The 24,628-nt window shown below is 46.9% G+C and overlaps 1 protein-coding gene across 1 annotated transcript in view; it reads right to left on the bottom strand.

The window, feature by feature from the left end:
• RFX2 (regulatory factor X2) overlaps positions 1-21,475 on the bottom strand; it is an 89,911-nt gene extending 68,436 nt beyond the window's left edge. The window contains exon 1 of the mRNA XM_061150579.1: positions 21,350-21,475. The gene's annotated coding sequence lies outside the window, so the exon portion shown is untranslated. The remainder of the gene's footprint in view (positions 1-21,349) is intronic.
• Positions 21,476-24,628: the final 3,153 nt, after the last annotated feature.

Raw genomic sequence — 24,628 nt, 5'->3', positions numbered from 1 at the left:
GGAGGGTGGCACTGACCTGAGAGTAGGCAGACCCGGAGGGAGGTGGGAGTGAACTGACTTCTAGCGCCGGGAGTTGCAGGTGCAAAGGCCTTTCAGTAGAGGAGGGCCGTGGGGTTAGAGATGCCAGCAGAGACTCCATGGGCACGGCCAAAAGTCAGGATTTTATTCTAGCTTGTGAGGGAAGCCCCAGGGGGTACACTATCATCTCACTTATGTTCTTAGAGGCTTCCCTTGTAGCTCAGCTGGTAAAGAATCCTGCAATGCGGGAGACCTGGGTTTGGAAGATCCCCTGGAAAAGGGAAAGGCTACCCGCTCCAGTATTCTGGCCTGGAGAATTCAGCCAGACATGACTGAGAGACTTTTACTTTCAACTTTTCATGTTCTTAGAAGAGCCCTCTTTTCAGACTATCGGGATAAAGAGTGAAAGCAGGAGAATCAGGGAGGACGAAGCTTGTGTGGCATTTACTATTTCAAATTTTACTGATCATTAATGCTTCATAAGTTCCTAATCGAGCTTCTGAAGACCTAGACATGGAAGATGGACAGGAACAATACCATCTTATAAAGAAGCCAAGGTACAGTCACCCCAGTGAATGAAGGGTTAACTCATTAAGTATTCAGTCAACATGAAAGTAAATGATGGGGACTTCCCTGGCGGTCCAGTGGCTAAGACTCCTTGATCCCAATGCAGGGGGCCTGGGTTCAATCTCTGGTCAGGGAACTAGAGTCTGCATGCTACAGCTAAGACCCAACATGGCCAAATAAATAAATATTAAAAAAAAAAAAAGAAAGTGGTGACCTGTATTATTTTCATGCAGGTAGATTATCACAGCCCACAAGCATTGACTTGCTGATAAGCTCAGTATTAAATGTCCCTATTGACTTATAAATACCATTATCCAAAAATGAAATACGAGTGTACACTCATTTTTTTTTAAAAAAAGAGCACCCAAGACAGAGGCAATGGACAAAGTGTTGAATCTGTATTTTTGTTATATTAATAGTTATCCGCTATTTTGGATCAACAGAATAAAGTGATTTCAATCAAGTGTTGGCAAACTTTCTATAAAGGGCCAGAGCATAAGTGGTTTTGCTTTCATGGGCCCCAAATTCTCTGTTGAGGCTCCTCCATTCAGTAACTATCTCTAGAAAACTGCCCAGGACCTTCCACAAGGAACGAACCTGGGGCAGATGAGAAAAACTGGAGATACTGATCCTGTCTTTGAGATTTTGATATAGTGCTCATCATGGATTTTTCTGGCATTGATTTTAATTTTTTAAAATATGTATTTATATGTATTTATTTGGTTGCATTGGGTCTTAGTTATGGCCGAAGGATCTTCACTGCGGTGCACGGCCTCCAGAAGCGGGCAGTGCGCAGGCTTAGTTGCTCCATGGCTTGTGGGATCTTCGTTCTCCAACCAGGGATTGAACCAGTGTCCCCAGCATTGCAAAGCGGGTCCTTAGCCACTGGACTACCAGGGAATTCCGTGATTTTGCTTTTTTTCCAATACTGCATCAAGATAAAATTTCTGTGAGATCTACAGAAAGAGTAACATGGAAACTTCTACTACCATCTGTAAAATAGATAGCCAAGGGGAATTTGCTGTCTGGCTCAGGAAACTCAAGCAGGGGCTCTGTATTAACTGCTCTAGAGGGTGGGATGGGGAGGGAGATGGGAGGGAGCTTCAAAAGGGAGGGGATATATGTATACCTATGGCTGACTCATGCTGAGGTTTGACAGAAAACAGCAAAATTCTGTAAAGCGATTATCCTTCAATTAAAAAATAAATTAAATTTTTTAAAAAGGATACAATTTGAGCCGATGGCTGAGTTTCCTTTGGTCTCTCCTTACATTTTGTGTCCAAGGTGACTGTCTTACTGGCCTCACCCTACTCCTGACTCTCTTCTAATAAAACTTAATTTATGAACATTGAAATTTGCTTTTCATATGATTTTCACGTGTCACAAAATATTATTCTTTTGATTTCCTTTTTTGAACCACTGGAACACACAGAAAATATTCTCAGCTTGTGGGACCTGTTGAAAAACAGGTGGCATGCCAGATTGGGCCCCTGCGTGTGGCATGCTGCACTGTTTCCGATGCTCATTTAAGATTCATGTCTTAAACAACGTAACAAAACTTTAAATGTTTAATTAAAAATTTTTTTTAAATTTTTACTCATCTTTATATTCACATAAAAATGATTTTGTGTTAGTCACTTAGTTCTGTCCAACTTTTTTGTGACCTCAGAGGCTGTACCCCACCAGGCTCCTCTCTATCCATGGGATTTCCCTGGAAAGAATACTGGAATGGGTTGCCATTTCCTTCTCCCGGGGATCTCTCAGACTCAGGGATCAAACTCAAATCTCCTGCTTGGCAACCAGATTCTTTATGACTGAGCTCCCAGGGAATCTCTGGCATAAAAATTCCTGCTATCATACAGGCATTCAAATGACTCTGAACACATCAATCCTACTTTTTTTCCTTTGTGATATTCCTTCTTGCACCCAGGTTCCCAAGTGCAGGGCACCCGCCCAGACTGGTCCTCAGTCTCCCCTCCTGCCCCTGCTTTCCTATCTAGGAAGGACCGTCAACCCAAAAGTATAAACTTCCCAAGGAGGGTGTGGAAGTGAAGTGAGTTAATGACACATCACTCAACTAGTAAATGACCACTTACAAGATAAGTTCTCAGGGCCCTTACTAAAGCTGTGATCCTAAGGTTTGGCAGGAGAGGCGGGACTTAACAAGATCTGAACTATGAAAGAATATGCCTCCTCTAGTGCAACATGGGAAAATGCAAGTGGAGTAAAAGATGTACTATTATTTTTAAATTGTGGTAAATATATATAACACAATTTACCAGTTTAACCACATTTGAGTGCACAGCTCTGTGGCATTAAGCACGTTCACACCGTTGTGAAACCATTCCTACCATCCATCTCCAGAACTTTCTCAACTTCCCAAACTGAAACTCTGTCCCCATGAGACACTCACTCCCCTCCCCTCCCCCAGCCCCTGGCCCCACCATCTACTTCCTGTCTCTGTGGATCTGACTCCTCCAGGGACCTCTTGTGAGTGGGATCAGACAGTGTGTGTCCTTCTGTGTCTGCTTCTCTCCCTGAGCATCACGTCCTCCAGGCTCATCCATGTTGTAGCAGGTGTCAGAATCTCCTTCTCTTTTAGATCTGAATAATAGTCCATTGTACAGATGGACTATATTTTGTTTATCCATTCATCTTTCAATGACCTCTTGGGTTACTTCCATCTTTGGGCTACTGTGACTAGTGTTGCCGTGAACACAGGTGTACAAGTATTTGTCCAAGTCTCTAGGTATTTATCCAAAAGAGGAACTGCAGGACCATAGGGTAATTTCCATGTTCAATTTTTTTAGGACCCACCATACTGTTTTCCGCAGCAGCTGCACAATTTTTCATTCTGCTGGTTATGCACAAGGTTTCCAATTCCTCCACCCTGTTGCCAATACTTGTTATTTTCTGTTGTTGTTTTTTTTCAGCACTAGTCATCCTAATGGTGTGAAGTGGTATCTCATCGTTGTTTTTATTCATATATTTCTTAATGATGAGTAATATTAAGCATCTTTCCATGTGCTTACTAGCACTTTAAATATCGTCTTTGGAAAAACGTTTATTCAGATATTTGTCTATTTCTTGTCTTTCTTTCATTTTTTTGGCCGCCCCAAATGGCAGACAGGATCTTAGATCTCCGACCAGGGAGCAAACACCACCTTCTGCACTGGAAGATGAAGTCTCAACCAATGGACGGACCTCCAGGGAAGTCCCCACATTTTGACTTCTTACGCGTCTGTTCCAACATGAACACAATGGTTCTAGATGCTGGATTTCCCACATGAGCAGTGATTCACTTCTGAAGTCACCCTTGGGCGCCATGATTCAGGCACCAAATTCCTGAGCAGTGTGACCGTCCGAGAGGGACCTGTCCACGGAAAACTGCTACCAGGGCCAAGTGTTGGTGAGCAGGAGATCCGAAGGAAGAAGAACTGGAGCTTCCTGACAGCAGAGGACCTGGCCACTCCACGTGTTGGTCTAAACTCAGCCCGGCTCACCGGGCCTGAAAGATGGGGAGGCTGCTCAGAAAGAACGGCCAGGGTGCTGGGGACAGGGGAAGGCCCAGCCTCATAGACACGGGAAGAAAGGGGACGTGGCCTGCAGGCATGGGTATGGCCAGACCAAGACTCTTTAATTACAGCAACCGGGAGAAGATAATCCAGTAAATATTATCCCTTTTGTCTTAAAGGAAGTGAAAAATAATGTTAAATAGTGCCGGCATGTCTAAATGTTCACACACCTCCAAGCCAGCATCATGTTCATACACGCATGATGCTGAACCCAATGCGGGTCAAATATAACCAGAAGAACTGGGTGTCCAACCCTTGGCCAACTTTTCCTGTAAAAGGCCCCACAGTGAATGTTTTAGGGTTAGATGCTCATTTTGGAGACTACTCAGCCCCTCTGATGTAGGGTGGAAGCTGCCACAGTTGATATGTACATGGATGAGCATGGCCATGCACCAATAAAACTTCACTTATGGTCCCTGATATGTCAATTTCATGGGATTTCATGTGTTTCTAAACTACTGTTCATTTTGTTTTTTCCTACCCCTTTAAAATGTAAAATCATCATCATCATCATGATGCTTATCTCTAAGAGAGAGCCTAAAACAACTGAGGGCAGATAAATGGATAGGTGTCCAACAGGCCCTGTCATGACAAATTGCGTGTTGGAAATCTGAGCATCCAGAGATCACGGACACTCTGAGGGAGATCGCTTACATCCCCGTTCAGTTTCCCTCCTCAAGCAGGAGGATGCAGGATGTCAGGACGCCTCTGAAAAGGACGTGCGCACAAACCGGAGCAAGAGCTGGGTCACGAGGGAGAGAGAGGACAGCGCTCTTGCCCTGTGGCCTCTGACCCCCACTCCCCCCCCCCCCCCCCCGCAACGTGGCTGTGATGCGCATCTCCCCCATCTTCATGATTCAGGGTCTTTGGGCATTTCACAAAGGAAAAGAATTTGTGGATGCAAGAAAATTGTAGAAGCTCACACTTGTGAGGCGGTATTTCTCCAAAGGAGGTATACAAATGGGCAATGAAAAAATTTTGCTCAAACATCACCACTCATTTGGAAAATGAAATTAAAAACCACAAGAAACTGCTTCACACCTACTAGGTTGGCTATAATAAAAACAAGGGAAAAGAAGACCGTGTTGGCGAGGATGAGGAGAAATTGGAGCCCTCCTACGCAGCTGGCGGGGATGGAAAATGGCGTGGCTGCTGTGGAAAACATTTGGCAGCTCCTTTAGAAGTTGGTCACCATATGACCCAGCAACTCCACTCCTAGGTAGTCACCCTGGAGAGATGGAAATCGATGTTTACGCAAAAACTTGTCCACAAACATTCACAGCAGCATCACTTGGAATAACCCCAAGGCAGAAACAACCCAAATGTCCATCACTGGATGAATGGATAAACAAATTGTGGTCCATGCATACAATGGAATATAATTCGGCCATAAAAGGGACGGAAGCACTGACACTTGCTTCAATGTCCATTAACTTCGGCACATGATGCTCAGTGGAAGAAGTCAGTCGCAAAGGGCCTCTGATTATAGGATGCCACTATGGGAAACATCCAGAACAGGCCAATCCACTGAGACAGGAGGTAGATTAGCGGTTACCAGGGGTTGGGGGAGGGGGAACACGGAGGGGCTCGTAACAGGCACAGGGTTTGTTTTGGGGGCGATGAAAAACTTCCAGAATTAGATAGTGATGAAGGATACACAACACTGTAAATATCCTAAAAATCACTGCATTGTACCTTAACATGGTGAATTTTATCTCAATTAAAAGAAAATGACCCAGCAGGTATGGGCAGATGCCAGACAAGTAGCAAAAAAGATGCACTATAAACGAATTTGTTCCCATATTCTTTTTTATTTTTAGTTTTTTGGCTGCTCCACAGAATGCAGGATCTTAGTTCACTGACCAGGGATTGAACCCTGTGCACTGGCAGTGTGGAGTCTTAACCACTGGACTCCCAGAGAAGTCCCTGTCCCTTTGTTCTTTACCTGGAAAGAAGTGAAAGACAGCACCACTCCCAACCGTGAGGAAGTTAGGCCTGAGTGCTAATTCAGTTGGAATTCTTTGCACCATTTTCAGAAGTAAACTTGGTTAAGGGACAAAAATCCTTCTCACACACTATTCCTAAGAGACCTTCTGTTCGAAAACCTCAGTGACGTGGGGGAAGGTGTAAGAAAGGCTGCTTTTAAAATGCCACAATGTTTGGTCAGATGTGTCCCGTAAACATAACCGATTTCGGGAAAGGAGGGAGGAGGGGATAGCTAGGGCGGGCTTCCCACCGTCAGGACTCTGAAAGGAGAATATGTCCTAGTTTGGGAGTTGAGAGAAATGAACACTTCCTGCCCTGTGCCCCTCCTTCCAAGTGAACCTCACCACTGGAGGATAAAGGGGCAGGCAGTTTCTAGAAGATTTCATATTCATGAAACACTAATAAAGGGAAATCAAATTAAGTGTCTCAGAAGTCTTCAAGGATGTTAAAAAGAAACATATGATCTGTTACGTTTACAGTGGGGGGACAGCTTTGATTAGGGGTGAATAACTTTATTCCACTTGGTCTGGACCCTGGTTTCATGTCATTTGTGTAGAGTCACAGTGTATATTCTATGAGAAGTCAAATGACGTGGAGAGACAGGTTGGAGAGCAGCATCTAGAGGCTGCACGAGAAACGGGGTCCCACTTGGGAGGAGACACCCCAGCAGGAGCGGGTCCCCCATCCAGCACTGGAGGATGATGACCCCAAGGGACCGGTCATCTGGTTTCCCCGCAGCTGAGCAAATGCTTTGATGGGGATTCGAGGCAACAGCTGGAAACCACGTAGCAACAGGGAATTGGAAGGGATGGGAGTGGGGAAGTGCTGCTGCCACGCAAGCCTCGGCTCAGAGTCAAGGCAACAAGCATGAACTTGTGTCAGCACAAACCTGCCGAATGGCTGGGCCTCCCCCAGAGGCACCAGCGGTGCAGCTGGTGGTGATGGACGGGGTTGAGTCAGCCTCATGTGGGCTGTGAAATGGGCTGGTCCAGGGAGAGGGGGCGAGGAGCCCCAGAATATTTGAAATCCCGGGCAGATCAAAGAGGGGCGATCACTGTGCATTTTCCTGGTGGTCAGGCAGGGACACACAAGTTCACCTGATTGTCCAGAGGTCTGTAACCTGCTATGCTATGAACGAGACCGGAAGTTAAGGGTAAAGGACAGGCAGATTATGAAGGAGTATGATGGTGCTGGGGGTGGGGTGGGAGAAGAGGGCGTAGTTTCAGGCAAGGACAAGGTCGAAAGTGACCACCGCTCCAAGACTGAAGTGAGAACATGAGAACAAGCTAATGCAAAAGAAAGGCAGTTCCCTTCCACCCAGCGATTCCCCTTCTGGGACTCTGCAAACATCTCACCAAATGCATAAATATATTTGGATGAGGACATTCACTGCAACATTGCTGATGAAAGTGAAAAAGGACGAATGAAATGCCCCTAATAAGGAGCTAAGTAAATGCCTCAGGACACATCTGTACAGAGGAATCTCAGGCAGTCAACATAAAAAGATGCAGCAGACACACAGTGTGATAAAGAAAGACACAGGCTAAATATCAGATGAAAAGAGCACGTGCAAAGAAGTGGGCATAATATGCCTATGAAAAAGGAATGGAGCGCTGACACACGCCACAACGTGGATGGACCTTGAAAACGTGACAGTAAGAGAAGCCAGTCACAAAAGATTCCATTGATGTGAAACGTGCAGGACAGGCAAATCCACTGAGTCAGAGTGGACTAATGTTTGCCAGGGGCTGGGGGAGGGTCATGGGGTTTCTTTTTGGGGTGATGGAATGTTCTAGAAATATCAGTGATGACTGCATAATCCTGCGATGATACTAAAAGCCATGAAATTGTACACTTTACATAGGGGTGAATTTTTATCAGTTACATTTCGATGAAAGAATAAGAAAGTATCAGTGAGGATGTTTTATCTGCATACAAAATTGGAAAGCAACCACACTGAACTTATCATTGGTGGGAACGGCAGGAGGAGAGAAGAGGAGGAAGCCAGAGGCTCTCTTTCCCCTCTTTATTTTTTAATATGAATTGGATTTTTTCTACAGTGAAAAGATATGACTTCCATAATGGAAAAGGGGAAGTAAACAGATTTCTAGGAACTGCCCACAAGGATCCCAAAGTCCCCAGACTGTCCCTCGGGAATTCTGGGATCCAACTGCCGAGAAGCCAGGCATGGACACCTGTTCACAAAGTTCAACCGTGATCACTTTAGACATTTAATGTGGGGGAACCTGTGCTTCTCAGATCTTGTGAGTGACCTCAAACTGAGAGACTAGGACGGACTGAAGACAGTCAAGAGCTCAAAGACTGGTCACCTTTTATCATTATTATTATCGCTTTTAGTGGTTGTCTTTTAAAAAGAGTTGGGATGGGGACTTCCCTGGTGATCCAACGGTTAAGATTCTGGTTAAGATTCAACACAGAGAACGTGTATTCGATCCCTGGTCAGAGACCTAAGATCCCACCTGCTGTGGGGCAACCAAGCCCTCGCACCAAAATTAGAGAAGCTTGCTCAGCCAATCAATAAATAAAAGGAGTAGGGATGACCTAAAGGTTGTGCCTGACCTCATTTGACACTTTTACCCACACTGTCCAATATGTCCATGCTGGCCACACGTTACTACTGAGGTCTTGAAGTGTGGCCCACCTGAACTGAGACGCATGCTGGGTGTAAATCACACACTGGATTTCACATCCCCCAATAAGGATGTGAACTACCTCAATAAAAATGGTTTCATATAGATGCTGTGGTTTAAAAAATAATATTTTGGAGATACTGGGTTAAATAAAAAATGTTATTCAAATTAATTTCACCTGGTTTTACTTTTGAGACCATGGCTACTAGAAAATTTTAAATTACACACAGCTCACATTATGTCTCTGTTGGACAATCGTGATCCAGGGGACTCCTAGGGTAAGTCACCCAACTGTGAAATCACAAATCTCTCACCAGGCCCTCCCTATGTTACTAGAAAGTAATAAGCAAAATGATTTCAGAGAATAGTCAGATTTTGATCTAGTAAGAACTAGAGTCAATTCAACAAATTATTTGCTGCTCCACAGAGACATACCTGGTCTCTGTCCTCAGGGCTCTTATACTGTGTGAGAGAGAAAAGTGTTAGCAGCTCAGTCGTGTCCGATTCTTTGGGACCTCATAGACTGTAGCCCACTAGGCTCCTCTGTCCATGGGATTCTCTGGGCAAAGATACTAGAGTGGGTTTCCATTCCTTCCTCCAGGGGATCTTCCTGACCCAGGGATTGAACGTCTCTTGCATTGCAGGCAGATTCTTTACCATCTGAGACACCAGGGAAGAGAGAAAAGGAAACACACAAATAACTCCATCGGAGCCAAAGGTGACAGGTGCTGACTCCAGGCAGAACTTGGGACGATAAACCCTGGGGTGGGGAACCTGAACTGTCCCATACTGGACGCTGCGGGACTAGTGGGACCTTCCCATGCGGGTGGCGGGGTGAGGGTGGGGGAGATGGGGAGGGTGGGGCAGCTCAAGAGCAGGAACCTTGTGCAGGCAAGTGTGTGTGTCCTGGGGGTGGGGACCAGGAAAAGGGCAGAGAGACTAGGCTGGTTGGAGCAGAGGATGTGGGCTGGGGGCTATTGGGGAAAACAGGCTGTGAATGCACTTGGACTCCATCCTTTATCACAGGGCAGAGGTCAGAAAACCATGGCTCACGCCCAAGGCCAAGTCCAGTCCAGTTGGCTGCCTGGTTTTGTACAGTCCACAAACTAAAATGATTTTTACTTAAAAAAATTTTTTTTAATTTATTGTTTACTTTTTGGCTGCATCGAGAGATGTGGGATCTTAGTTTTCCAACCAAAGATTGAACCTGTGTCACCCCTGCAATGGGAGCCCAGAATCTTAACCACTGGACCATCAGTAAAGTCCCTTTACATTTTTTAATGGTCCAAAAAATTTAAAAAAGGTCAGAGTCAAAATATTTTGTGGCATATGGAAATGACGTGAAATTTGCATTTCAGTGCCCATAAGTGAAGTTTTATTGGCACTTGGCATCCTTCAAAAATGACCAGAACCTCCATAAATAAAATCTGGTTCCAAACAGTGATGAATGGCCCTATCCCACTGCAGAAAGAAGAGTTCTTTCACAAATTTTGAGTGCCATGTCTTGTGGAGGAAATAAATCTAACTGATGTAAGTATGTTTGTTTCAAATCGACTTTTTAATGGAGTGAAATCTTTGAAAAGCTCCAAAGCAAACAAATATGAATCAAGCCATTGCAATTGGCTTGATGTAAAATTAGGCATTTAAACATCCTCCATGGTGTATGGCTTGGGCTTCCGTGGTGGCTCAGCGGTGAAGAATCTGCCTGCAATGCAGGAGACACGGGTTCATTTCCTGTTGGGAAGATCCCCTGGGGGAGGAAATGGCACCCCACTCCAGTATTCTTGCCTGGAGAATCCCATGGACAGAGGAGCCTGGTGGGCTACAGTCCACAAGGTCGCAAAAGAGCTGGACGCGACTGAGCGACTAAACAACAACAACAGCAACCGTGTACTCGGCTCCTGGCTTTAGGACCCAGCAGCAGTTGGGTGGTAAGCCTTCGTGTCTCCAGGAAGAGCCCTGCTTTCTGGAAAAGAATGGGACCTGCGATTTTGGCTGGGCCAAAAGTAGAGTCAGTTAGCAGCAGGGATCTTTGATTAAAATTTCTCTGGGGATTTGGTACAAAACAAAACAAAACAAAAAACTACATATTGAAGGGGCTGGAATGTCAATCTAAGCTGAATCTAAAACACAGGTTGTTATTTTTTTAAATATAAAGTTTACTGATTCTCAAATGTGTAAAACCATCACTATTATTTAATTCCTGAATATTTTTATCATCTCCCAAAGCAACCTTTTATATATTACAAATCACTCCCCATTCCACATCCCAACCCTCAAAACCTCCAGTGACCACTAAATGACTTTTTGTCTCTGTGGATTTGCTATGCTGGATGGTTCATATAAATGGAATCATATAATATGTGATCTTTTTTTTTTGGTCTGGCCTCTTTCACTTAGCATAGTGTTTTCAAGAGTCATTCATGTTGTAGTATTATCAGTATTTCATTTGCTTCAATTGGCAAATAGTATTCAAGTATGTGGGTACATGCCATTTGTGTATCCATTCTTCTACAAACAGATGTTTGGGTCATTTTCACATTTGGCCATTATGAGTAATGTTGTTATGAACATTGTGTACACGTTTTGGTATAGACATGGATTGTTTGGGGTACACACTTGAAATGGAAATGCCAGGCCATATGGTAGCTCTATGTTTAACTTTCTGAGGAATTGCCAAACTGAAAAACACGGAGTTTTGAGGGTTACCAAATCGCAGGCAAGGATTTCAGGATTTTTGCTCAATGTAGGCCTGAAGAGCTCTCTGGCTCAAGTGTTTGAGTCACTCACGTGTGAAGTACAAAGATGTGTGGGAAGTGTGGCAGGGACAGCTGTCCCTGTCCCTGGGGGCTCACAACTGAGAACAGGAAATGAGACACATAAACCATGATGGCACGTTCATGTAGCACGGGATGTGAAATCTACATGCCCTGGTACTTCTGACTGATCTATCCAGGGGTACCTAGCTAGGGGCTGGTTCTACCCCCCAGGAGGCATTTGCCACGTACCGAGGACAAAGTTGTCATCAGGATTTGGGGGCTGGGGTGGGCGCTCTTGTCAGCTGGAGGCCAGGAATGCTCTTCAACATCCTACGAGGCCCAGAACGGCCTCCCCACTGTCCCACCAAAAACAATCGGACCCCCAAGTCAATGGTGATGGGTTGGAGAAACCTGGCCTACTCTTCTGTTTTCCCACTTAATTCACCAATGACCATCTCAAGGGTCCCTGGCGAGAGCGCATCAGAGGAGAGGTAAGTTTTCATCAGCAGAAATGACATTTCAGAGACAGGGGAGACCCAAGTATAAGACCTGTTTTAAGGCATCGCAAGCCCATCCAGAGAAGTCGTGAAAGATGGGTAATGAAGAGAAGCGGGATTGGATGGAGACAAACCTTGAACACAGAGCTAAGTACCACGTGGTTACAATGACGGGGAGGGGACAGTCCATCTGTTTGGCTACAGAAAGCAGAGAGAATGTGCCCAACCTCTCCTGCTGACGGAGCCCAGGAGAGCCATGGTGCGATGGACTGCGAGGGGATGGAGGTAGGTGAGGCCTGGGAGCCCAAGGCACGCAGTCTACGTGCAGGATCTGGGAGTGATTCTGAGTGTGCTCACTGCTGCAGAGCTAAGACCACAAAAACCCTCCTTCCAGAACAGGAGGGGAGAGGAAGGTGGGGCTCCTGTGGTCATTAGAGCTACAAGGCCCGGAGAAGCGAGGCCTTGCAGACCCCACACGCTGGAGGGAGGGAGAGCTTCCCAATCAGAAACTAGGCGGGGTCACCACGTCTTACTTTGCCATCCTGCAGTTTGTTCAGCTAGAAAATCGCTCATTGGTGAGTCTCTTTCGGTCCCTGCAGAGTTTCCCCAAGGAGCACGGTCCAGTTCCAGTGATAAAGGCTCAGTCAGGCATGGACCAAGGCCAGCGATGAATTTGTTTTTTACAGGGCTTCCAGAAATACCTTCTTCTTTAAAAAAAAACAAAAACAGAAAACTCTATTTGGCTGCCCTAGGTCTTAGCTGCAGAATGCAGGTGGGATCTTACTGCGCCCTGTGGGGTCTAGTTCCCTGACCAGGGATGGAACCTGGGACCCCTTCATTGGGAGCTCAGAGTCTTAGCCCCTGGACCACCAGGGAAGTCTCCAGAAATAACTCCTATTCATGCCTGCCTGTCATTTTAAGAGTCGACCTTATCACCATGCCTTGATTTACACAATTGAGGAGCTCTGGAATTATATCCACTTCACGTTTTAACTTCCAGTCAGAATGTCAGAGGCAAATGGCTGCTAGCAATTTAAAATTTCTCTATCACCTTCCCCCCTTATAACTCCCCACATGATGATACATGAATACACTTAAATGTTTGACTATAAGTGACTCAGATGTTTGATATTTGGGGTCCATAGTACTGGTTGAACAGGTAGAGACCCTAGAGAGCACTAAACACAGAGAAGTCCCCAGGAAGGTGAACTCTTCTAGAAGATGAATAATTCTTTTAAAAATCCAAGCACATGCTTCAGGCTCTTTTCTGTGGGTCTGGAATTCCGAATTTATTTTTTCTCCAGCAGGCTCCATCTGTGCGTATTCTGAGAAGGACAGGCGAGGTGGGGAACCTCCGCGTGGTGTTTTCTTTGGGTGCTTCCTAGACGGGTGGAGCTGGAACACATTTTTGTGGGCTGTTGATTTTGGGGGGAAATTGCTTCCCAGGCCTTACCCTGCAGGTCACCCTTTGGACAGAAATGTATCCTGGAAACATGGCGCTGTCTCCAAAAGATAAACAGTTCACATTTTAAAAATACAAGCATAATTAAGTGTTGCTGTGACTTCAGGAATGGGCTGCTTCTATATCATTAGTGTGATTTCAACAGTTTGCCGAGGAGACAGGCACGCATGAGCCAAACCTCTTGTCCTTCTCTGGAGACATATCCTTCCCCCTTTTGCTGGGGGGCTGTCCCCGTTGGATCATCTCTCTGGTTTCTGTCAAATCTCACCCTCTGGTGCTCAGACCTTGAGTTGCTTCCTCCTCTGTCTTCAGAGCTCTTTGCCTGGTTCCCCCTGTGCCTGCCAAACCTCCTCTGTCCAGCATGATTCAAGGAGCCAAATGTGGAAGCAGCCCAAGTGTCCATCGACAGAAGAATGGATACACAAATTGTGGTCCATCCACACAGTGGAATATTATTCAGCCCTGAAGATGAAGGAGACTCTGACACCTGCTACACCTTGGATGAACCATGAGGACATAAAGCTCTGAGAAAGAAACCAACACAAAAGGACAAATGCTGTCTGATTCCACCCATAGAAGGTCTCTCAAGCAGTCAAAGCCATAGAGACAGGAAGTAAATGCTGGGGCCAGGGGCTGGGGGAGGGGGTGGGGAGTCAGTGTTCCACGGGGAGCTTCAGTTTGGCAGATGAGAAAGTTCTGGGGATGGGTGGCGGGGATGGTTGCCCAACAATGTGAATGTGCCTAGTGCCACTGAGCTGTGCACATAACATGGGTTAAAATGATCAATTTTATGTCATTGTGTTTTCCTATCATTTTTTAAAAACTGCTTTCCTCTGACTCTTGGTTGGTTTCCTGCTCCTGGAATTTGGACGGTTCTGCCTCTGGCCTTCTCTTCTCACTCTCTGGCTTCTCCCTGAGTGAGCACATCCATTTTCATAACTGAAATGACCAATGACGTGCTGACAGCACCCAGATCCTGAACTCCAGCCTGGACTGCCTCCCTCTCCATCTCTGGACCCCAAAATCCAGTAGCCTGGCGGAAAACTGCCTGCTTTCCGATGGCCCCATGAGTCTCAAGCCAGCCACGCCCATGCCTCAACTCCTTACCCTCCTCCCCACTAGCATTTCCTGGGACCCCTGACTCACTGAAGTGGGCTGTTTTGTCTGATCCCCAAAGTCAGACTGGACTTCTCCCAGTTCTTTGTCTGACAAGAAGTCACTGGGCCCTCGGAGCCCCCAGAACCCTGCACCCCTGTCTCCCCAAGCATCCCTGACTGGTATAGTCGGCCAGGCCCCTGTCACCCCGGGCTTGGACCACACCAGCCATAATTCTCCATCACCAACGTCCAGAGGCCACACCTTCCACTCCACCTGCCAAAATCCCAATGGATCGCAAACAGCTTCCCCAGCAAACCTCTCGGCCTGGCACCAGACAAGTCCCACTCATCCAGTCAGAGGTAGGCAAATTGTCCCGTAAAAGCCCAGACAGTAAATATGTTAGGCTTTGAGTTTCACATTCTGTGCCCATCGCAAATAGTCCAACCTGCCGTGGCCTCTAAAGGGCAACCAGAGACTATGTAGGTGGATGAGTGTGGCTGTGTCACAGCGAGCCTTCACTTCCAGAAACAGGCCATGGTTGCCGACACCTGCTTTCCTCTCCAGCCTGGTCTCCCCCATTCCCTGTGTTCAGCTTCCAGAAAACTCAGTTGCGCCACAGCTCTCCCCACCTGTCTGCCTGCACATTAAAGCTCCACTCCAGCCCACCTTCTCCTGGACACCTTTTGTGGCCCCTCCAAGTGAGTGCCTGCCTCCTCTGTGTACCTGCTGGGCCCTGGAGAGACCTCCAGCCCATCCTTGCTCTGAAGCCGTCGCCCTCTCCTAGTTGGTCTTAGTCTCTGTAACCTCACAGGATAGTGTTTGACTCAGAGAGCGATGAACAAATGCAACAAATGAATGAGAGATGAAGAAATGGCAGAGGTCTAGAAAGGAGGTCTTCCAGTGAACGACTGGACACCAAGGCTCTGACAGCTACAGGAGGAGGTTAAATCTCCTGAGACCTAATTTATACTTAGAATAGTAGCCAGACTGCTCCCTATGGCCCCTGAAGCCCTCTGTGTCTCCTCCTTTTGCTCACCAGTCATTAGCCACACAGCCACGTTTCTCTGCCCTCACGTTCCACGTGCCACAGGACCTTTGCACCTGCTGCCCCCCCGCCAAAGGCTCTCCCTGTGAACTGCACAGGGCTGCTCCCTCTTATAGTTCAGTCTCAGCTCAACCATCATCTCCTGAAGAGCTTCCCTGGATACCATAGCCCAGTTCTTACACACACACACACACACACACACACACACACACACACACACACGCACATGCACACACACACACACACACACACACACACACTCAGTCACTCAAAGTAACTGCAGAGATCTTAGTAGAAACAGGCTCACATTATATAGCATATTTTGGGCTTCATTACACAGTAAATGACAAATCATCACTATATTGGGCCATAACAAGTAAGTTCTAGGCTTTTAATGGCTTTATAAGGTTTTTTTTTTTTTTCTTTCCATTTTTAAACACGGCATGTGGCAGGTATAATCTAATTCACAGGGTCTGAAATCCAGTTGCTGTATATATCATCGATAGGCTTGGGAAGTCAACTATATTTCTTGGAAAGTCATAGAATTGACCAGAATTAAAAATGAGGTTGCCAGGGCACAAAACCCTGCTTTGAAACATACAAAACCTATGTATCATAAAATAGGAATGCATTTCAGGAAAAAAAGAAGCAAGGCGTAACAAGGAGTAAGGCCAGGCAGTCTGCTCCTGAGGGCCCAACTCAAGTCCTGGCATGAATACCAGGCCGGTTCTTACCACTGAGCGGCTGATTTCCAGATTTCGACCTGATTGGCACCTAAGCGCCAGCGATAACAGAGAGGGGAAACCAGTTTTTAAACATTCTCATCTGGAGGTTCTGCCGGCTGAGCTGGCTGCTTGGCAAAACCCATCCAAAAGTGTGATGTTTGGGGAGTAATTTCAGATGAACCGATACCCCAACCAAGATGTGAGCTACTTTTCTGGTGACATTTAGTTTTGCCTAGAGCGTCACGCTTGCAGACGCCATATCTGTACCAGAGAATTTCTACGCAATTGAAGGGTATTTCCCAACTTAAAACAGACTGTGTAAGGCTCACCCACTCAATAGAGCAAGATGTATTTACTGAATGTCTCCTCAGCACTTGGTGGTCAGGAAACCAAACTGAAAAATCCATCCCAGGCAGGCCACACTGCTTCTTTGTTTTGTTCTAATAATAAAAATAACAACAGCAATAATAACTACTCTGTCATACACTGTTCTGTGCCAGGCCTTGGGCTACACAGTTATAAAATTATTTCTAATATCAAAACCATAAAGTCCGGACTTCCCTGGTGGACCAGTGGTTGAGATTTTGCCTTGCAATACAGGGGGTGTGGGTTCGATTCCTGGTTGGGGAGCTAAGATCCCACATGCTGCACGGGGTCAAAAGACCAAAACATAAAACAGAAGCAATTTTGTAACAAATTCAACAAAGACTTTAAAAACAGTCTACATTACAAAAATATTTTAAAAAAATATGTAAGTGATTACCTCTTTCACCTATGCCAAACCTTACCTGAAGTCACTCAGCTAATAAATGCTAATCCCCTTCTCTGCCAGGCCCAGAGCCCACATGTGCAGCACCCAGGGTTGGGACTCATACTTTTCCTTCCCTCTTCCCACCAACTTCATTCATCCAGTCTGAGCTGTACTGAGTCACATAGAAGGCAAGACACAGTAGTTACAGAGCAGCTCTTCATTTTCACATCAGCTTTCCCATTAGGTGCATGGGAGATCATTTACTTATTCACTTAACAAATATTTATCAAGCGCCCACTCAGTGCCAGAATGATTCTCAGCCCGGGAGATACAGAAGTTCATAAAACACCCAGAGCATCTTGGCATGGAGCTGACATTCTAACGAGGGAACAGCAATCATAAAATCAATCTATGTAATATATGGGGTGTTAGTGATAAATGTGAAGGAGAGAGAAAGTCCGGGAGGGAGGGGACAAGGATACCATCACTTGCAAGTCAATGGCCTAGGAAGGTGAGTTTGAGAAAAGGCTTGAAGGCTGTGAGGGAGGAAGCCCACAGATGCCTGGACCAAGAACTTTCCAGGCAGAGGGTTTGAGGTACTCTGGGAAGACCAGTGACGTTGAAGGCAGGCACATGGGATTGGAGATTAGGCTAAAGGGGGACTGGGCTGGGGGCCCCAGTTGGGGGATGGATTTCTGTTTTTGCTCCAAGTGAGATGGGAGCTGTGGGTGGGTTCTGAGCTGAGGAATACACAACAGGACATGTTACAACCCTCCATGAACGGCTGGAAGCATCTGGGCATGAGGTGCTGGAGGCTTAGACCAGGGGCTGATGGTGGAGGTGGCGAGGTGGGGTCAGATTTTAGGTCTTTTGCTGATGGCTTGAGGGAGAGAGAGATAGAAAGACAGAGACACACACACACAGAGGGCTGGAGGATGACTTTGAAGTATTAGCCTGAGCAGCCGGGAGAAGCTGGCTGATACTCACTAAGGGAGCTGGGAGTCTTCAGAGGAACAGATTGGGGGACTATAAGCCCTTGCCCTTAAACTGCCTCTCAGGGTCGCCAATTTCACCAGCCCTAGCAGCCAACCCACTTGGTGGGCTCTCCCCAGCCCTTCCCCTCATCCTCTGCCCCCACTCCTTATCCCCTTAATTCTGGGTCTTCCTCTCAAATTCTCCCTCTTTGTTTGCCTTTTCTGATAAGAATTCCTTGGCTCATCTTGGGTTCAGTGAGGATCTGATGAGGGAGAGTTTCTCTGAGAACCTCCCATGCTTTGGAAAAACATTTACATTTTACAAATATGTAGGTGTGTAGCAGGGAGCATGTCATTTAAATAAGTGGTTGGGATTAAATAAGTGGTTGGGACTTCCCTGGCAGTCTGCTGGCTAAGACTTCACATTCCCAATGCAGGGCACCTGGGTTCGATCCCTGGTCAGGGAACTAAGATCCCGCATGCCACAACTAAGACCTGACACAGCCAGAAAAATAAATAAATATTTTAAAAATAAATAAATCAGTGAACAACCTGCATTAACTAAAAAGAGCCAAATGTACCATAAGATATGGTTCCTCCTGGCCCTGGAATTTTATGAGCAAAACCACCACATGTGACTACCAAAACTGTACATTTAAAATGTTGACTCAATTCTATGATTAATGAAAGTTCAATTCATCAAATATAAATTCATATTAATTAATTTTAATTCAAATCTGAATTTACAAATTAGATCTAAAGAATGAGAGCCAGATAAGACCCTGGAGTGTGTTATTTCTGGTGACTAGCTCCATCCTGGCAGTGCTTCAGTGATCAACATGGTTAAAAGAAAAATATTAAGGTGATATGTACCCAGCCCTCAGAAAGCACGTATCAGCTGAATTTCAAAGGAATTGTTCTCTTACTGGGTGTCACCAGTAACTCTGTCCCTCTCCTCCTGAACTCCCCTCAGGAGTTCCTCCTGAACTCAGATAAACTCAGAGGTTTATCTGAGATGAGAGGAACATACCTTTAGGGTTAAATAAGTCATGGCTTGGATCACAGGGGCAAAGTGTTTCTGAACTCATTTCCTGACCCAAATCAGTTGCAATATCACAGGATCTGGGAATCAGTTATCTTTTCCATCATATATTATGAAAATTTAAAAAAAAAGACTACCCAGTCCCCTCCCATACTCTACTTAGCCTGTTGGCGAAATTAGCAGCAGTAATTAAGGAAATCAAATTCCTTTCCTGGGGTGGGGGTCCCATATGCACTTTTCCTCTGGCCAGAGTAGATGAGTAGCCATTTCTAAGATTATTTTAGAGTCAGTCCAAGACTTTAAACTGGAGTGGGAGAGAGAACAGGTAATCAGCCCCTGGCACTCCCCAGCACAGAGGGTAAGGGTCTTCATATATGCAAATAAATAAATGTTTCAGATTATGAAGCAACAAGATAAAAATGCCAATACCTGTGGGCAACAAAGAAAATTGTTATTGCTAATGTTTTCTGTTGTTGTTATTACTATTATTATTTTTTGTTGGGTAAGTCTTCGTTGACATGGAGAGCCTTGCATAAGGTTTGATATTTTGGATCTGAAGAGATAAAGCTGATTGGGAGGGGGGGAATCTCATGACAGCCTGCACTGACAGTTAAATGCACAGAGGCAGAGAGTAAGAAAATAACTGTATGGTGGGGACTGCGGGGTGGGGGGGATCGGGGAGGCGGGGGGCGGCGCATAATTAAAACACCCAGAAGCCGAGGAATGAGCTCTCTGCGGAAAGGCAGCCCTGGACTTGCGTGCGGCACGCTGCCCTTCTCCCTCATTCCTGCGGGGCAACCAGGAGGTTAAAATTAGGACGATGAACCACCCCCGCCGCCGCCGCCGCCGCCAGAATGGCAGGGGCTGTTGGGCCCCGGGGGCCCTGTAAATAGCCACTAGGATCGGAAACCCAACTTTTCCGAGCACGGCAGCTAGAAAAACCAACCGGGACGAAGCTGGAGGGAGCGCCGCTGGCATGTCCCGGAGGGGAGGAAAAAAGAATCAAAGAGCATTTGGCGGCGGGGGTTGGGAGGTCGGGACTGGGGAAGAGACTCGGGGGAGGGGGGTCGGGGTGGGGGATGGATTATCACAGACACACACACACACCCAAGCACTCGAACAACCCCCGGAGAAAATGCCACCGAGCAGTTTGGGCCACAAACCCTTTACAAAATAATTATTTAAAAAACAATCCTTTCGGTGAAACTTTTCTTGCTTCTCGATCAGTCCTAACATGGGAGCTGCGGCTGTGCACAGGGGCGTCCTGAGGGGCGCGGAGGGACCGGCGGATCCAGGATCCCCCAAACTGTGGAATGCGGGGTTACCAGGAGAGAGAGCCGAGAAGTGTCCGAGGAGCCCTAAACCCGAGAAACTTTTTGGTGAAAAGGTGAGAAACGGGTCTCCGGGAAGCCCGATTCTCGGGAGTTTGTGGTCAAAAAGCGAAGAGGGGAGCGGTTCTTCCTCTAGACGAGTGCACCGACTTCGGGTTTTAAAAGTGAGGATAGGGTTACAGAGAACCCTCAAATTCAGAATTTGGAGGCGAGGTCGAAACGAGGTGAGAACGAATGCTTTAGACCTTCTCAATTCAGCGATTTGGGTTTAGGAGTGAGAGAAGTGACTCCGGGCGCCCCAATTTCAAAAATTTGGGTAATTAACAGGAAGAGCTCCCAGGCGCCTTCAGTTCAAGGAGTTTAAATGTCAGAGTTCGACAGGCGTTGCCGAGGCGTCCCCCAATTCGGGGTTTGAGGGAAAGAGTGAGACAAGGGTCCTCCCCAGCTTAAAGATTTGGGGAGTCAGAGTGACAAGGAGTTCCCCACGAGTCCCACATTCAGGGGGTTTGAAGGTAAAAGTTTGAGAGGGGTTCTCAGGGCGCCCCCAACTCGGGGAGTTTGAGGGTGACAGTCAAAGACAGCTCCCCTGGAGCCCCCAACTCAGAAAGTTTTGAAAAAAGTGAGACGATGGGTCCTCACCTCTCCCTGACGTTGGTTAAAAGGAAAAAGGGGACCCCCGCCAGGCACCCCAAACTCAGCTGCGACTTCGGGACTGGGGGTGAGGAGGGAGGTCCCGCGGGCGCGCCATCTCGGACGTTTGGGGTGAACGGCAGGGACTGCGCTGCCCGCCCCTCGACCCCCGATCGGGATCCCCGCCGCCCCCCGCACTCTCTGGCCGGGCAGAGCCCGGGGCGGTCGCATCGGTCACCTGGAGTTCGGGCCGGGAGTTCGGGCAACGGCTCCCGCGGCGGCGGTGGCGGCTGCTGCGTGTTGGTCCCCGTTGGTAAGTAACAGTCTCCACGGCTACAGTCTCTATGGCGGCGGCGGTGGCGGCGGCGGCCGCTCCTCCTCCGGCTCCCGGCGCCCGCCCGCCTGCCTGCCTCGCGCCGCCTGCCCTCCTGCCGCGACGGGGCGGGGCGTTGTTATCGGCAACGGTTACCAGGCTCCGCGCCCCACCCCCTCAACGGCCCGCCCACGGCCGCCTCCAACGGGCGCGATGAGGGCGGGGCGCAAGACTTTGAGGCTCACCATTGGCTGTGTGCAGTGCCTGTCAACGGGCATGAAGAGGGCGCGGCTCGACCAACCGCCGAGAAGAGGGGCGGGGCTTGGCGGGAGGCGCGCGCTGCGAGGAGGGTTGGAAAGCCGGAGGCGCGCGCGGGCGGGGTGCTGGTGGCGCAGCTCCCGGAAGGCCGAATTTTGGGGACCCAGACGCCTACTGCCGGGCGTCCTGGTACAGTCTGGACCCGGGGTCAGCAGAATCCAATCCGCAAGCCAGATGACTTATATTCATGGCCCACGAGCTGGGAATTTTAATATACATTTAAGTGGTAAAAATCACTGCAGATGATGACTGCAGCCATGAAATTCGCTTACTCCTTGGAAGGAAAGTTATGACCAACCTAGATAGCATATTAAAAAGCAGAGACATTACTTTGCCAACAAAGGTCCATCTGGTCAAGGCTATGATTTTTCCAGTGGTCATGTATGGATGTCAGAGCTGGGCTGTGAAGAAAGCTGAGCGCCGAAAAATTGATGCTTTTGAACTGTGGTGTTGGAGAAGACTCTTGAGAGTCCCTTGGACTGCAAGGAGATTCAACCAGTCCATCATGAAGGAGATCAGTCCTGGGTGTTCATTGGAAGGACTGATGCTGAAGCTGAAACTCCAATACTTTGGCCACCTCATGCGAAGAGGTGACTCATTGGAAAAGACCCTGATGCTGGGAGGGATTGGGGGCAGGAGGAGAAGGGGACGACAGAGGATGAGATGGCTGGATGGCATCACTGACTCGATGGGCATGAGGTTGAGTAAACTCTGGGAGTTTGTGATGGACAGGGAGGCCTGGCGTGCTGCGATTCATGGGGTCGCAAAGAGTCGGACACAACTGAGTGACTGAACTGAAGTGGTAAAAAAAATTAAAAGGATCTTTGGTAGCACGTGGAGACTATATGAAAGTCTATTTTATTTTACTGAATCCAGTATTTTCAACTCCTTTAAGGGTTAACAGATTAAGACCTGTGGGGCAAACTCCACCAGCCCCGTGCCTATAAAGTTTTATCAGTACATAGCTTCCCTATTTGCTTAAGCGAGGGGTCCCCAACCTTGGGGATCTATCCCCTGATGATCTGAGGTGGAGCTGGCTTAATAATAATAGAAATAAAGTGCACCATGAATGTAGTGCGCTTGAATCATCCGGAAACCATCCCTCCCCTCCCAGTCTGAGGAAAAAATTGTCTTCCATGAAACCTGTCCTCAGGACACGGAAAGTTGTCCTACAGAGTTGGGTACCAGACACTTGAGTATTTGCACTAAGATGGGATGACATAAGCAAAGTCTAAAATATTTACTATTTGATAACTTCACAGAAAATGTTTGCCAACCTTTCCCCCTCCTCCCTACCCCCAGGTAGTAGGTTCAATTTTTTTTGGCATCCCTGCTTGGCATAAGAGATACTAGATCCGCAACCACAGATTGAACCCATGCCCCCCACCCGCCTTGGGAGTGCGAAAACTTAACCACTGGACTGCTAGGAAGTCCCAGGAGGTTCAACTTTTGAATGGGACAAGCAAGACACCCTGGTAGAGTTTGGGTTTTTTTTTTTTGGGGGGGTGGTGATTGACACTAAAAAAAGGTAAACATAAATAGTTATTTGGAAGAAGGGGCTGGAATTCTAGGAGAAAAAGCTTGTTTTGAGAAAAGGCAGGCAGGGCAATTTAAGGGAAGGTTAGATTTCATTCATTCATTGGACAATCATATTAGTCAATACTGACTAAACTGTCCTTATATGCCAGAAAGTACCCTTAAGCATTTTTCATACACTAACTCAGTTAAGACAGTGTATTAAAAAAGCAGAGACATCATTTTGCCAACAAAAGTCTACAGTCAAAGCTATAGTTTTTCCAGGAGTCATGTATGGATGTGACAGTTTGACCACAAAGAAAAATCAATGCTTTCAAGTTGTGGTGCTGGAGAAGAATCTTGAGAGTCTGTTGGACTGCAAGATCAAACCAGTGAAACTTAAAGGAAATCAACCCTGAATATTCATTGGCAGGACTGATGCTGAAGCTGAAGCTGAAGCTCCACTACTTTGGCCATCTGATATGAAGAGTGGACTCATTGGAAAAGACCCTAATGCTAGGAAAGATTGAAGGCAAAAGGAGAAGAGGGTGGCAGAGGATGAGGTGGTTGCATTGCATCACTGACTCAATGGACATGAATTTGAACAAACTTCGAGAGACAGTGAAAGACAGGGAGGCCTAGGGTGCTGCAGTCCATGGGGTCGAAAAGAGTAAGACATGACTTATCAACAAAACAATCATCAGTTAAAACTCACAATCTCATCCTGAGAGAGACTGCACTGTCTTCATTTTACAGATCAGAGAACAGAGGCCGGGGGAAAAATGAGTAAATTTGCATGAAGCAGCTTGTAAGAGCTTCCAACGCCAGCAGTCTGATGCCCAATCCCACAGTCTTGACCACTAGATGAGTAGTTTTCAAACATTTTTGACCACAAAGCATAGCAGGAAATATATTTTACTCAGAGGCCCAGTCCACACCAACACATATATCATGAAAACAATATTTTCATGACATGATGCTTTAGTTAATGCTGATTTTTTTTCTACTTTGTTTTAATGAAAATGCTGATGGGGACTTGATAAGATGATTTCGCCAAGTTCTAATGGGTTGCTCTTTGCAGTGTTTCATATGATGGAATTTTTTTTTTTTTTTTGGCTATGCTGCATCTTCATTGCTGCATTCAGGCTTTCTCTACTTGCAGTGCAGAGGCTTCTCATTGTGGTGGCCTCTCTTGTTGGGAAGTATGGGCTCTAGGTCCGCAGGCTTCAGTAGTTGCAGCACGTGGGCACAGTAGTTGTGGCTCGTGGGCTCTAGAGCACAGGCTCAGCAGTTGTGGTGCACAGGCTTAGTTGTTCCGAGGCATGTGGGATTGTCTCGGACCAGAGATCAAACTGGTGTCCCTTTCATTAC

This window comes from Dama dama, chromosome 9 (genome assembly GCF_033118175.1).
Source record: "Dama dama isolate Ldn47 chromosome 9, ASM3311817v1, whole genome shotgun sequence".
NCBI classification, from domain to species: domain Eukaryota; kingdom Metazoa; phylum Chordata; class Mammalia; order Artiodactyla; family Cervidae; genus Dama; species Dama dama.
The sequence above is the reverse complement of the archived record's forward strand: the minus strand, read 5'-3'. Positions and strand labels throughout refer to the sequence as shown.